Genomic DNA, 9,132 nt, shown 5'->3' with positions numbered 1-9,132 from the left:
TTGCTCACTTCTACTATCAGGTTATCTGAGCTGTTCACTCGTGCTTCTCTCCGAGGTCGTCCCCGATGTCGTTCCAGACAGCGCTGTGCGCCCGAGGGGGCGCAGGCCCCGTCGCTCACCCAGGGTCGCTGGTGAGCGGCAGAGCCGCGGAGCCACCCTCGCAGAGCCGCCCCTCGCCCGTCCCCGCCGCACCGGCGATGCCGCGGCACCGGCTGACCCTGCAGACCTGCTCTGCCGGGGCTGACCCGGGCTGGGAGCCGGGGACGCGCCGGGCAGCGGCACCGCGCGGCTCGGGGAGGAGGAGGGAACACGAGAGCAACTCCCTTCCCCTCCCTCCCTTCCCCTTCCACAGAGAGAAGCGGCCCCAGCCCACGTCCAGGCGGGGAGGTGAAACGGGTGAGTCGGTGCTTTCGGGCAGTTCACAGGGTCAGGCTCCCCTGCAAGACAAGGTACGAGGTGGCGATACTGGCTGAAGCGGCGGGACCCAGCCCTGCTCACAGCGGCAGAGCGGGTCAGCAGCGTGGCGAAGGGGCCCGTTCCTTCTCCCACTCGGTTATCCGTGATTACCACACACAGAACCTGATGGATTTTTTTAAAGAACCTTTGGTTGGAAACATATAAATATATATATATATATATATATATATTTATATTATTATTCATCTATTTTCAGTGGCAAAAAGAGAAAAGACAGAACTGCAGAAGGTACAGAGATACTGGGAGACAAAATCTGATATTCAAGTTTCTCCTTCCACTTTTAGCCCCAGTTTTTGCAAGGATTTTTGATAGACCTGCACTGAACAATGGGATTGATTATTTATTTATTTATTTATTTATTTTAAAGAAGAAAACCCTTTCAAAGTAGCAGGGTGGAAATTAACACCGTAATTTTCTGAAAAAAAAAATAAAAATAGTAGCACTCCTTGATCAACACATTATCTCTGCCCAAGCAGGGCTCAAAATGGTTCTTACAGTACATAGAAGAAAACCAAACAAGTCATGTCATGATATCAGTTATAGTATCCTCATGTTTTTCTCCATTCCTGTTGGGAAATTACTTTATCTTCATTAACCTCTGTCTCTGTCAGTTTCGAAACCATGACAGAACATTGTCTTTTCCTCCACAATTAGACTCCATAGTAGGCTCTTGAAATGGATAGTAACAAGCTTTTTAGAAACCCAAATACATTTAATTTACCAGTTCTTTATCTGATCTCATCCCTAACAATCCCAAAGTTGTGCTGTTGTGACTGTAATAAACTATTGTAACTAATTTGCTAAGTTAAGCAAGGCGGGTACGTTACGCTTGAATGATTTGTAAATGTTAAACCATAATATCCTGCTGTCTAAAATATTGTAAAAATAGAATATGGTACCCTGTGTGGATCTGAAATGATTTGTGATCACTATAACCCTATTATAATTATGATGAATGTTTGAATATCTATGGATAAAATTAGCTTGAAACAATGCAATCACTTCTCAGAAACCCCACCTAGAGCTGGTATGCAATCGCTTCTCACCTAGAGATAATATGTAACGGCTTCTCGGAACCCCCCCACCTAGAGATAGCCTGTAACTGCTGCTTGAAGAAAAGCCCGCCAAAAGATCTGATCCTGAGGCTTTTAAAAGATCCAATAGGAGAAAAGCGCGCCAAGAGACCAAGGCTTCGAGACTTTCAAAAGACACCCAAGGAGGAGGACAAAGACCCAAGCATCTCAAAGGACCCAATGGAAAAAGGGCAGGACAATCATCTGACGAGAGGGGATTGGTTAATACGGTGGCACAGAAGTATAAAAGACGCTGCTATTCAGTTTGAAATCTTGGCGAGTCTAAATTTATTTATAACATGACTAAAGGTATAAATTATGTTGCATAAGGCTGCATTATCTTAATTTAGCTGATACAAAGTCATTCGTGAATATGTAGACACTGATTATCAGTTAAAACCTTGCTTATCTTAGTCCATCTTGCACTGGTGAACTTACAGATACAAGTTAAAATATAACACATTTGAAGACTTTCTTAACAAAATAAACATACAGAAGTTGCATCACTTTAACTAAAAGCAGGTTCTGTGTGGTGCTGTATACAAGTCCTAATGGATGGGTGGCAGCGTTTCTCTGCAGAAGATGTAAGGAATCTTGCAGATGGAGCTAGTAAGTATACCACATTTTATATGCCAGCTGCCTCAGCCATTGCTCTTAGTGTTTTGTTTCAGGAAGTATTTCACTGATGTTCCTCTTTTCTACTCTCAATGGAGCAAGGAGAGACTGAGGAGAGAGCCTGGGAAGCTGACACCCATCAGAATCTAGAAAGCTGGCTGCTGGCAAAGACTTTCTGGAAATTTGGAAAGTGAATCCAGCTCTTTGTCTTTTGGACATACCATTGCAGGACACTCATTTCTCTAACTGTCTTTTTTAAGTCTACCAGTCTTTTTTAATCTCTACATACCCTGGTGGCATGTGTTACCTGCTGTGTGATGACTAGTGGTTTCCATGAGCTTCAACAGTTAAGGGTCCCAAATTAATACACCTAATCTAAAACTGTTCTCCATCAGTTCTGGATTTACTGAGGCTTAACCGTAAAAGACTGTACTTCTCCATATACATAGCTCTGCCTCATGGGTTTGTGGGAGAAGAAAACTTCACTGCAGCAAAAAGAGGTAACACCAAATTAGCATAGAAGCCAGGGCATCAGCATGGTTCTAGAGAGGTTTTACTACAGGCCATCTAGTAAGCTTTCATCCTTCATCTGCTGGACCCCAACAAGAGGAATGCAACAGAGGTGCATTCAGGGTATCATCTGACCTGTAGCCATAGGGAAGTCACCAGTCAGCCATCGGGGGGCTGTCTCCCACCTCCCCAACTGACAACAGTGTGACCACTAGACATCCCTGCCCTCACCCATATTTCTCTGCACAGAAATTAAAAAAGGCTGAAAGTGGCTACTCTACACCAGCATTACAAAACCCCCCAACTTGATCCTGGCTCAAGCTGCAACCCTGAGATATTATTTCATCATCCATACCTGGAGATATGCAAGGTGGGAGAGCAGCCTTTTCCCTCCTCTCAGGCTGTCTTCCCATGTTTTCTTCCACTGCTGTGGCTGCAGCAGCGGATGAAGGGCTGGGCACACAGCCCAAGAGCAGGGAACAGGCTGCTCTCCCACCTTTGCCTTCTGGAAGATCTCATACACTCCCAGATTCCAGCACAACTCCAGTCCCAGGGATGCTCTTGGAGATTGCCTCAGCCATGGATCTCTTCTGAAGGAACAGGCGCTACACACAGAGATGCTCTCAGCAACAACTTAAAATAGTTAGGCAGGGCATGTGATACCTGTGACAAAATGATAAGCTGGTAGCTGCCAGCAGATTAATTAAAATAGCCTGATAAATGCACCCATGTTGAGAAGTTTATGAGTGCTTCAATCCCAAAGGCTGATAGGAAAGAAAGGTACCCATTCAGAAATAATGATGCAGTAGCTGTTCCTTTCTGAATTAATATTTTCTGACAGAAGCTATACAGAGACTGTTCTACCATTCTTTGGTACCAGCATATGTGCCAAAAGAATGTGGCTGATGATGAATAGTATTTGTCCTCAATACAGGATTTGAACAGGAATAGATACAGAAAGGGATGTGAGACAGGATGTATTCAGAGGCTGACGATTGTGAATTTTTAGGACTGAATGTTAGAAAATAGTTTATACAGAAAAAGAAAAAAAAAAAAGCGCAGATGTCTTAGATTTGGCAAGTATGCAAGCATTTATTTCCATAATAATATTTTCTACAAAGATAGGGGGACATATTTAAGAGCTGTCTCTGTTTTTCCCAAGGCACTGTCTGTTTTCTGTTTGTATCTCCTAGATCTTATGGGACAAAAAATAGCTTTGTCTGTCATCATTAAGCAAACTGTATGAGGACAGTACCAATAGCACATAGAAAGAGCTTTTGTCTTAATGGGATCAGAACTGAAAGCAACCCTTCACGTAAATAAACAAAAAAAAGAGGCTCTCTTCAAAATCAAAAACATATCCAGCAGGTCTGCAAATTGCAAACATTTCCAGACTTTCATGCTTTAAATGTAAGTCCTTGTCTAGCAGCTAGGTGTTGGGTATCTGATATGGTCACTCAGGTGACCACTGCATGATGTTATGAGTTCATCAGCTGTTTGCTGCCACTCCTTGCTGAGTAGCACACCTTGCATAGCCGACAGAAAAAAAAACATGTGACTTAATGCACTTCTCGCAGCAGGTTAAGCAAACACACTGGCAACATGCCCTTGAGCAGCCAGTGTAGGAGGACACACATTTTCCTACCCACTCTGCTACTGCAAACCTAACTTCCAGCAAGAAAGACAAAAATACAACTGCAGTAGTAACTTCCTAGACCTCTGCAGCAATATTTTCCAGAGCTTGTCTTTCAGAGTCTTAATGTTGTAGATTAATTTCCTAGGTGCCTTTGTTAGAGAATAATGAACCATTATTTATGTCAAGATTATGTGATTTCAAAAGTCAAAGAGATCACCAGAAAAACTGAAAAAGTTATATTTTATTTGCACAATTGGTACAATAAAATAGTAAAATTATCATTTTTTTGCCATTTTGATGACAATATTTTTTGAATGTGCCATCATATAATGATGAATGTATATTTCATATAATCTGCCATGTAGCACAGAAAGGCAGTCTATTCTGGGGTGGATTTGAGCCAGCATTCTCCATGAGCATTTTAGACAGAAATATTGTAATCTGCATAATGTTATCTAATTATAACCACTTCTGACATCTCTTTTTGTATTAGTAATGTCACTGTGTGACATTTAAGCAAGGCAAAAGACTGTAAGATCAAGCTGAGCAGGTCTTACCTTACCAAAGTAATCTATGATGTGACATCAGGAGCAAATATTATGCTAGTAATTTATTTATTTATTTATACAGCAGCTCCCTGAAGAGTCTATTGGATGCTCTGTTGGATAGCTCATCTTCTCATTTGTGAAGTAGCTGAAATTTGGCTGGACATATGTGTCCGCTTTAAAAGACTTGGAATAGAAGGAGGGCAGGAGATAGACAACCTCCTCCTTGGATTCTGACATACAAGGATCAGAAAATCTTTTTTTTTTAAAAAAAAAAAAAAAACAAAACCAAAAAACAGGAAAAATGTGGCAACAAGCCAAGGATCCTCAATGGATGAACAGTACAGTGAAAGGAAATGTACGAAAAAGAGTGTGAACATTGGTCAAAGAGGCTTTATTTTCTGTGAAAGAACGGAATTTGGCTGAACTGTTGGATGGGGATATTGAGAACAGCTGAACAGCTTGTGAAATTTTGATTTATATTAAAGCATCAAATTCCAAACTTCTCCTAGAATAGTACTTGCTGTCAGCTACAGGGTCAGATTTAGAAATGTATTATTATCTCTATAAAGTTATTATAGAGGAAAACACTACCAGGGATGTATCACTGTTATGTCATTGACCTCCCATATGTAGGTTAAGAAGTAAATGTGGCAACTCATGGTACAGCTTACTTATTCTTGGACATGATGGCTGACAAATACCTTGCCAAATAACCACTGAACCTGCTACAGGTAAGATTGTGCTAGGTACTCAGAAAAGTGTAGAATAATAGACCATAGAAGATAGAATCAGGTTGACAGAACATGAGGATATTTAGTTTAAATAAAATGGAGAGTTAAACAAAAATATGTCTAGAACACTGTTTATTTAAAAAGAAAACTGCAAAATAAACCAAACAAGTTGTTGATAAATCTGAAGTTCTGAAGAAATTGGTGTGGAATCCAGGAATACTCTTAAGTAAATGATACAAAAACTATTGGAACTGAGAAAAAAAGGAAAAAAAAATTCTGGTAAGACTTGAGAAATGTCTGGATAAGCTGCCATTTTCAAAAAGGTATTAGGAGTAAGCAAAGAACATCCAAAATAGTAAAAGAACTACTAGGAAAAGCACCTCTTGGAGCTCAAAATTCAGGTTTAGCTACAACTTACAAAGAAAACTAGGAAAAGTGCATTAGTCATATAAATAAAGAGGCAAAAAGGGTGGGACAGTGGGCTTGCTTTGCAGTTAGAGATGGGAAAAAACAGGGAAGTATAACTTCAAATTTAAATAGTTTGTTGTAGTTTCAGTAGAAAGAAGGTGTTGAGTTGGGAGGTAAGACCAGGATGGCTAATGGAAATGAAGATTTGGGAACAAAGATCACCACAGCTGGGATTGAAATCAAATTTAAATCATTTAATATATTCAAGCCAAGGAGGGGATGGGTAGTAATCAATAGCCATCAAAAGCAGTGAAAGTCCTGGCATGTGAAATTCCAGGTTCAGGACTGAGGACGTTTTTATAAATCTTTCCAGTTAAATTAATGTTGCATGACTGCAGAACAGCATACATAGACCCTGTATTTGAGGACAGAATAAAAAGGTCTTGAACAAGACTGTTAGACTCACTTCAGTATTATTAAAGGCTTTAGACGAAAGACCATGCGACAGAAACTTTGGAAAGGTGAATCACAACAGGAATCCTGTTTTACTGAAGTAGTAGATTTTTCTAAAAAGAAGCTTGATCAAATCTGGACTATATCTCAGTAAAATGCATTATTTACCTATTATTTAATATTGTGTCACATGAGAAACTATTAAATAGAATGTTGAAAATAGGAGTGAGTCAAATTTTAAGATATGCATTAAACTAGCCAAAAGAGAGATAAAATATCTCTATGAAAGACAACTACAGGTACAGATATTTTCCAATGCAGCCTCTTATCAATACATTTCAGAGCAGATATTAATTCATTCTCTTACTTATTTTTCACAGAAAGCAGAGCTGTGGAATGAATGTCAATCAGAGAACCAAGAAGGAAAAAATCCGTGAAAAGTGAGATTGAGACTACAAAACAGGATTAAATTTAACCATTCAAATGCAAGATCAAGAATGATACAAATTTCTGCTAAAAACAGGGAGTTCCTCAGCTGGAGATGATATAATGGGATAAAGATTTAGATACCCTGATCTCTCTGAGGATGTCTATATGCTGCTACTACTACTGTGTGGCTCCACAAGAAAGACAAATACAAACCAAGGAGCAGTGGTGCCACGAGATGAGGCCTTGGGGAGACAACATTCACACAGAGTTCTGGCTGCTGTGGCTCAAGGAACATGAGTTAAAACAGAAAAACATAAGCGAAACTGGCAGCACTAGGTGACAGAACAGCCTTTGGGGAGTGGAGGCAAATACAAATTGTCTAGTGAATATAGGCTAAAATGGACTAGAGCTGCCACTTTTAGGTACCAGGGAATGAGCTAAATGATGTGTTGGAAGGGGAGCAATGGGTATCAAGTGGCCATAAATACCGACAGACTGAAAATTAAAAGGAGGTTACTTGCTATCTGAGAAGTGACCTTCTACAACAAACTTCTAGTAAAAATACTGGGAGCAAGAAATCTAACTGGCTCTAGGACGGATCAAGATAAAGTCATGAAAGGGGTGGTATGAGATATATTTATGAGGCCAAAGGACTAAATTCAGAGTCCCAGGATATGCCACACATCCTCCCATCTTCCATTATGAAGGAGACCAAGAAGCTGAGTGCAAAAGAAGGTCCTGCCATATACCTGTGCCATTAACTCCCCATGAACTAACACACCTGCAGTCAGCAGATGGCAACTTATAACCTACAGAGTACAACACATTAATACAAGGAATTTTCATTTTCCAGTTAGAATTAATTTCTTAATGGAGTCACAGAGCATATTACAAAGACTGATTAAGTGTCAGTAATGTTTTTTCTGATTTATAACTTCCCGGAGTCCCTGACAATCCTTTGTGATTGTATTTACACATCCATGCATGCAAACACACAAAAACTATAATTTTCTGCACTGGAAAAATGAAACTGCTTCAATTACAGTTTGATGTGGATGCAAATTTTACAGCAATTGATACCAGTCTCTTGATACTTTCCTGTTTAAAGCCCAGGGCATCTTGACCTGGCCCTCACCTCTAACATATTCACTCTCTGTCAGCCAGCGTGGCTCCCCTGTTGTTGTGCTGCAGCTCTGCTGTGCAGCCCTGGCATGCAGCTGTGTGTTTCTTCCAGTCCAGGATGGAGAAGGTGATGCCTCAGGAGATGGGTAATGTCTCTTTCACAGTTGAAGCACAGCTGGGGTTGGATGCGATGCCTGCACATGTGACAACAATCACAGGTCTGTGTGTACTGATGAGGAGCATCAACTGTCCCACCTTTGATGACACATGAACAGAGATGGAGGGTTAAGTGGGCATGGAGAATGAACCACCCGTCACCAGGAGTCTCCCAGATCACTGCTGAAGCAAGTGCACTGGAGCTGCACTCACAGCAGTCCCCTTGCGCCTACTCTGCTGCTAACAGAGGTATCTACAGCTATGCATTCAGTGCCTTTCCTCAGCCCGCTTAAATAATTAAACACCGTGTTAGCGCACACAGCACGCAGTGAGAATGACTCCACCACCCCCTTTCCACGTACACAAAATTTTCATTCCTCTCCTGACAGGAAAGTCTCTTGTTCTCTAGTTTGATGTAGTAAAATTGACATATCTTGTTACATCTTACCTAGCGGCTGACATTAAATTGGAATGTACTAAAGAAATAGTGGCTAGCAATATTGTTTCCTCAATTCATACAGTAACTTATTTAAAAACAGAATAAATATTAACTGATTCTGCAAACCTGCAACTTTCAATTGCCAGAGCATTTTTGTACTTTAATTCTTCAAAGAAAAATTGCCACTTGCATAATGCTTATGAGTGGGGGAAAAAATACAGTTTCAATTTCCATATGTTGTAGCACTGTATGAAAAGGTCTTATTTCTTGTCATGTTGTATCCTGTCCCAGAACCAATAAATATTTTAAGCATTTAATGCATTTTCAACTCTGCTGTATAAAAAGTACAGAACCTATGCAGTGGTGTCAAAGATATCTCATGTATTAAGGGAATCATAGCAACCTCTTGGGTGCTTCTCCACCTTGAAATTTAACTTTACATCTTATCTATCAACTGAGTGAGAAGTGACAACAGTTTTCTGCTCTCCAAGGTAACCATGCACCAGTTTTGCTGGTAGGAATGCAATTCTTTCAG

General features: G+C 40.5%; 1 long non-coding RNA gene across 1 annotated transcript; it reads left to right on the top strand.

Moving 5' to 3' along the window:
• The first annotated feature begins 202 nt into the window (after positions 1–202).
• Positions 203–8,738, top strand: LOC141973661 (uncharacterized). Its single transcript, XR_012635585.1, has 3 exons — positions 203–396; positions 5,493–5,590; positions 6,832–8,738. It is a non-coding gene; the product is annotated as an uncharacterized LOC141973661 (long non-coding RNA).
• The last annotated feature ends 394 nt before the right edge of the window (positions 8,739–9,132 follow it).

Source organism: Athene noctua, chromosome Z (genome assembly GCF_965140245.1).
Source record: "Athene noctua chromosome Z, bAthNoc1.hap1.1, whole genome shotgun sequence".
Classification (NCBI taxonomy): Eukaryota; Metazoa; Chordata; class Aves; order Strigiformes; family Strigidae; genus Athene; species Athene noctua.
The sequence above is the reverse complement of the archived record's forward strand: the minus strand, read 5'-3'. Positions and strand labels throughout refer to the sequence as shown.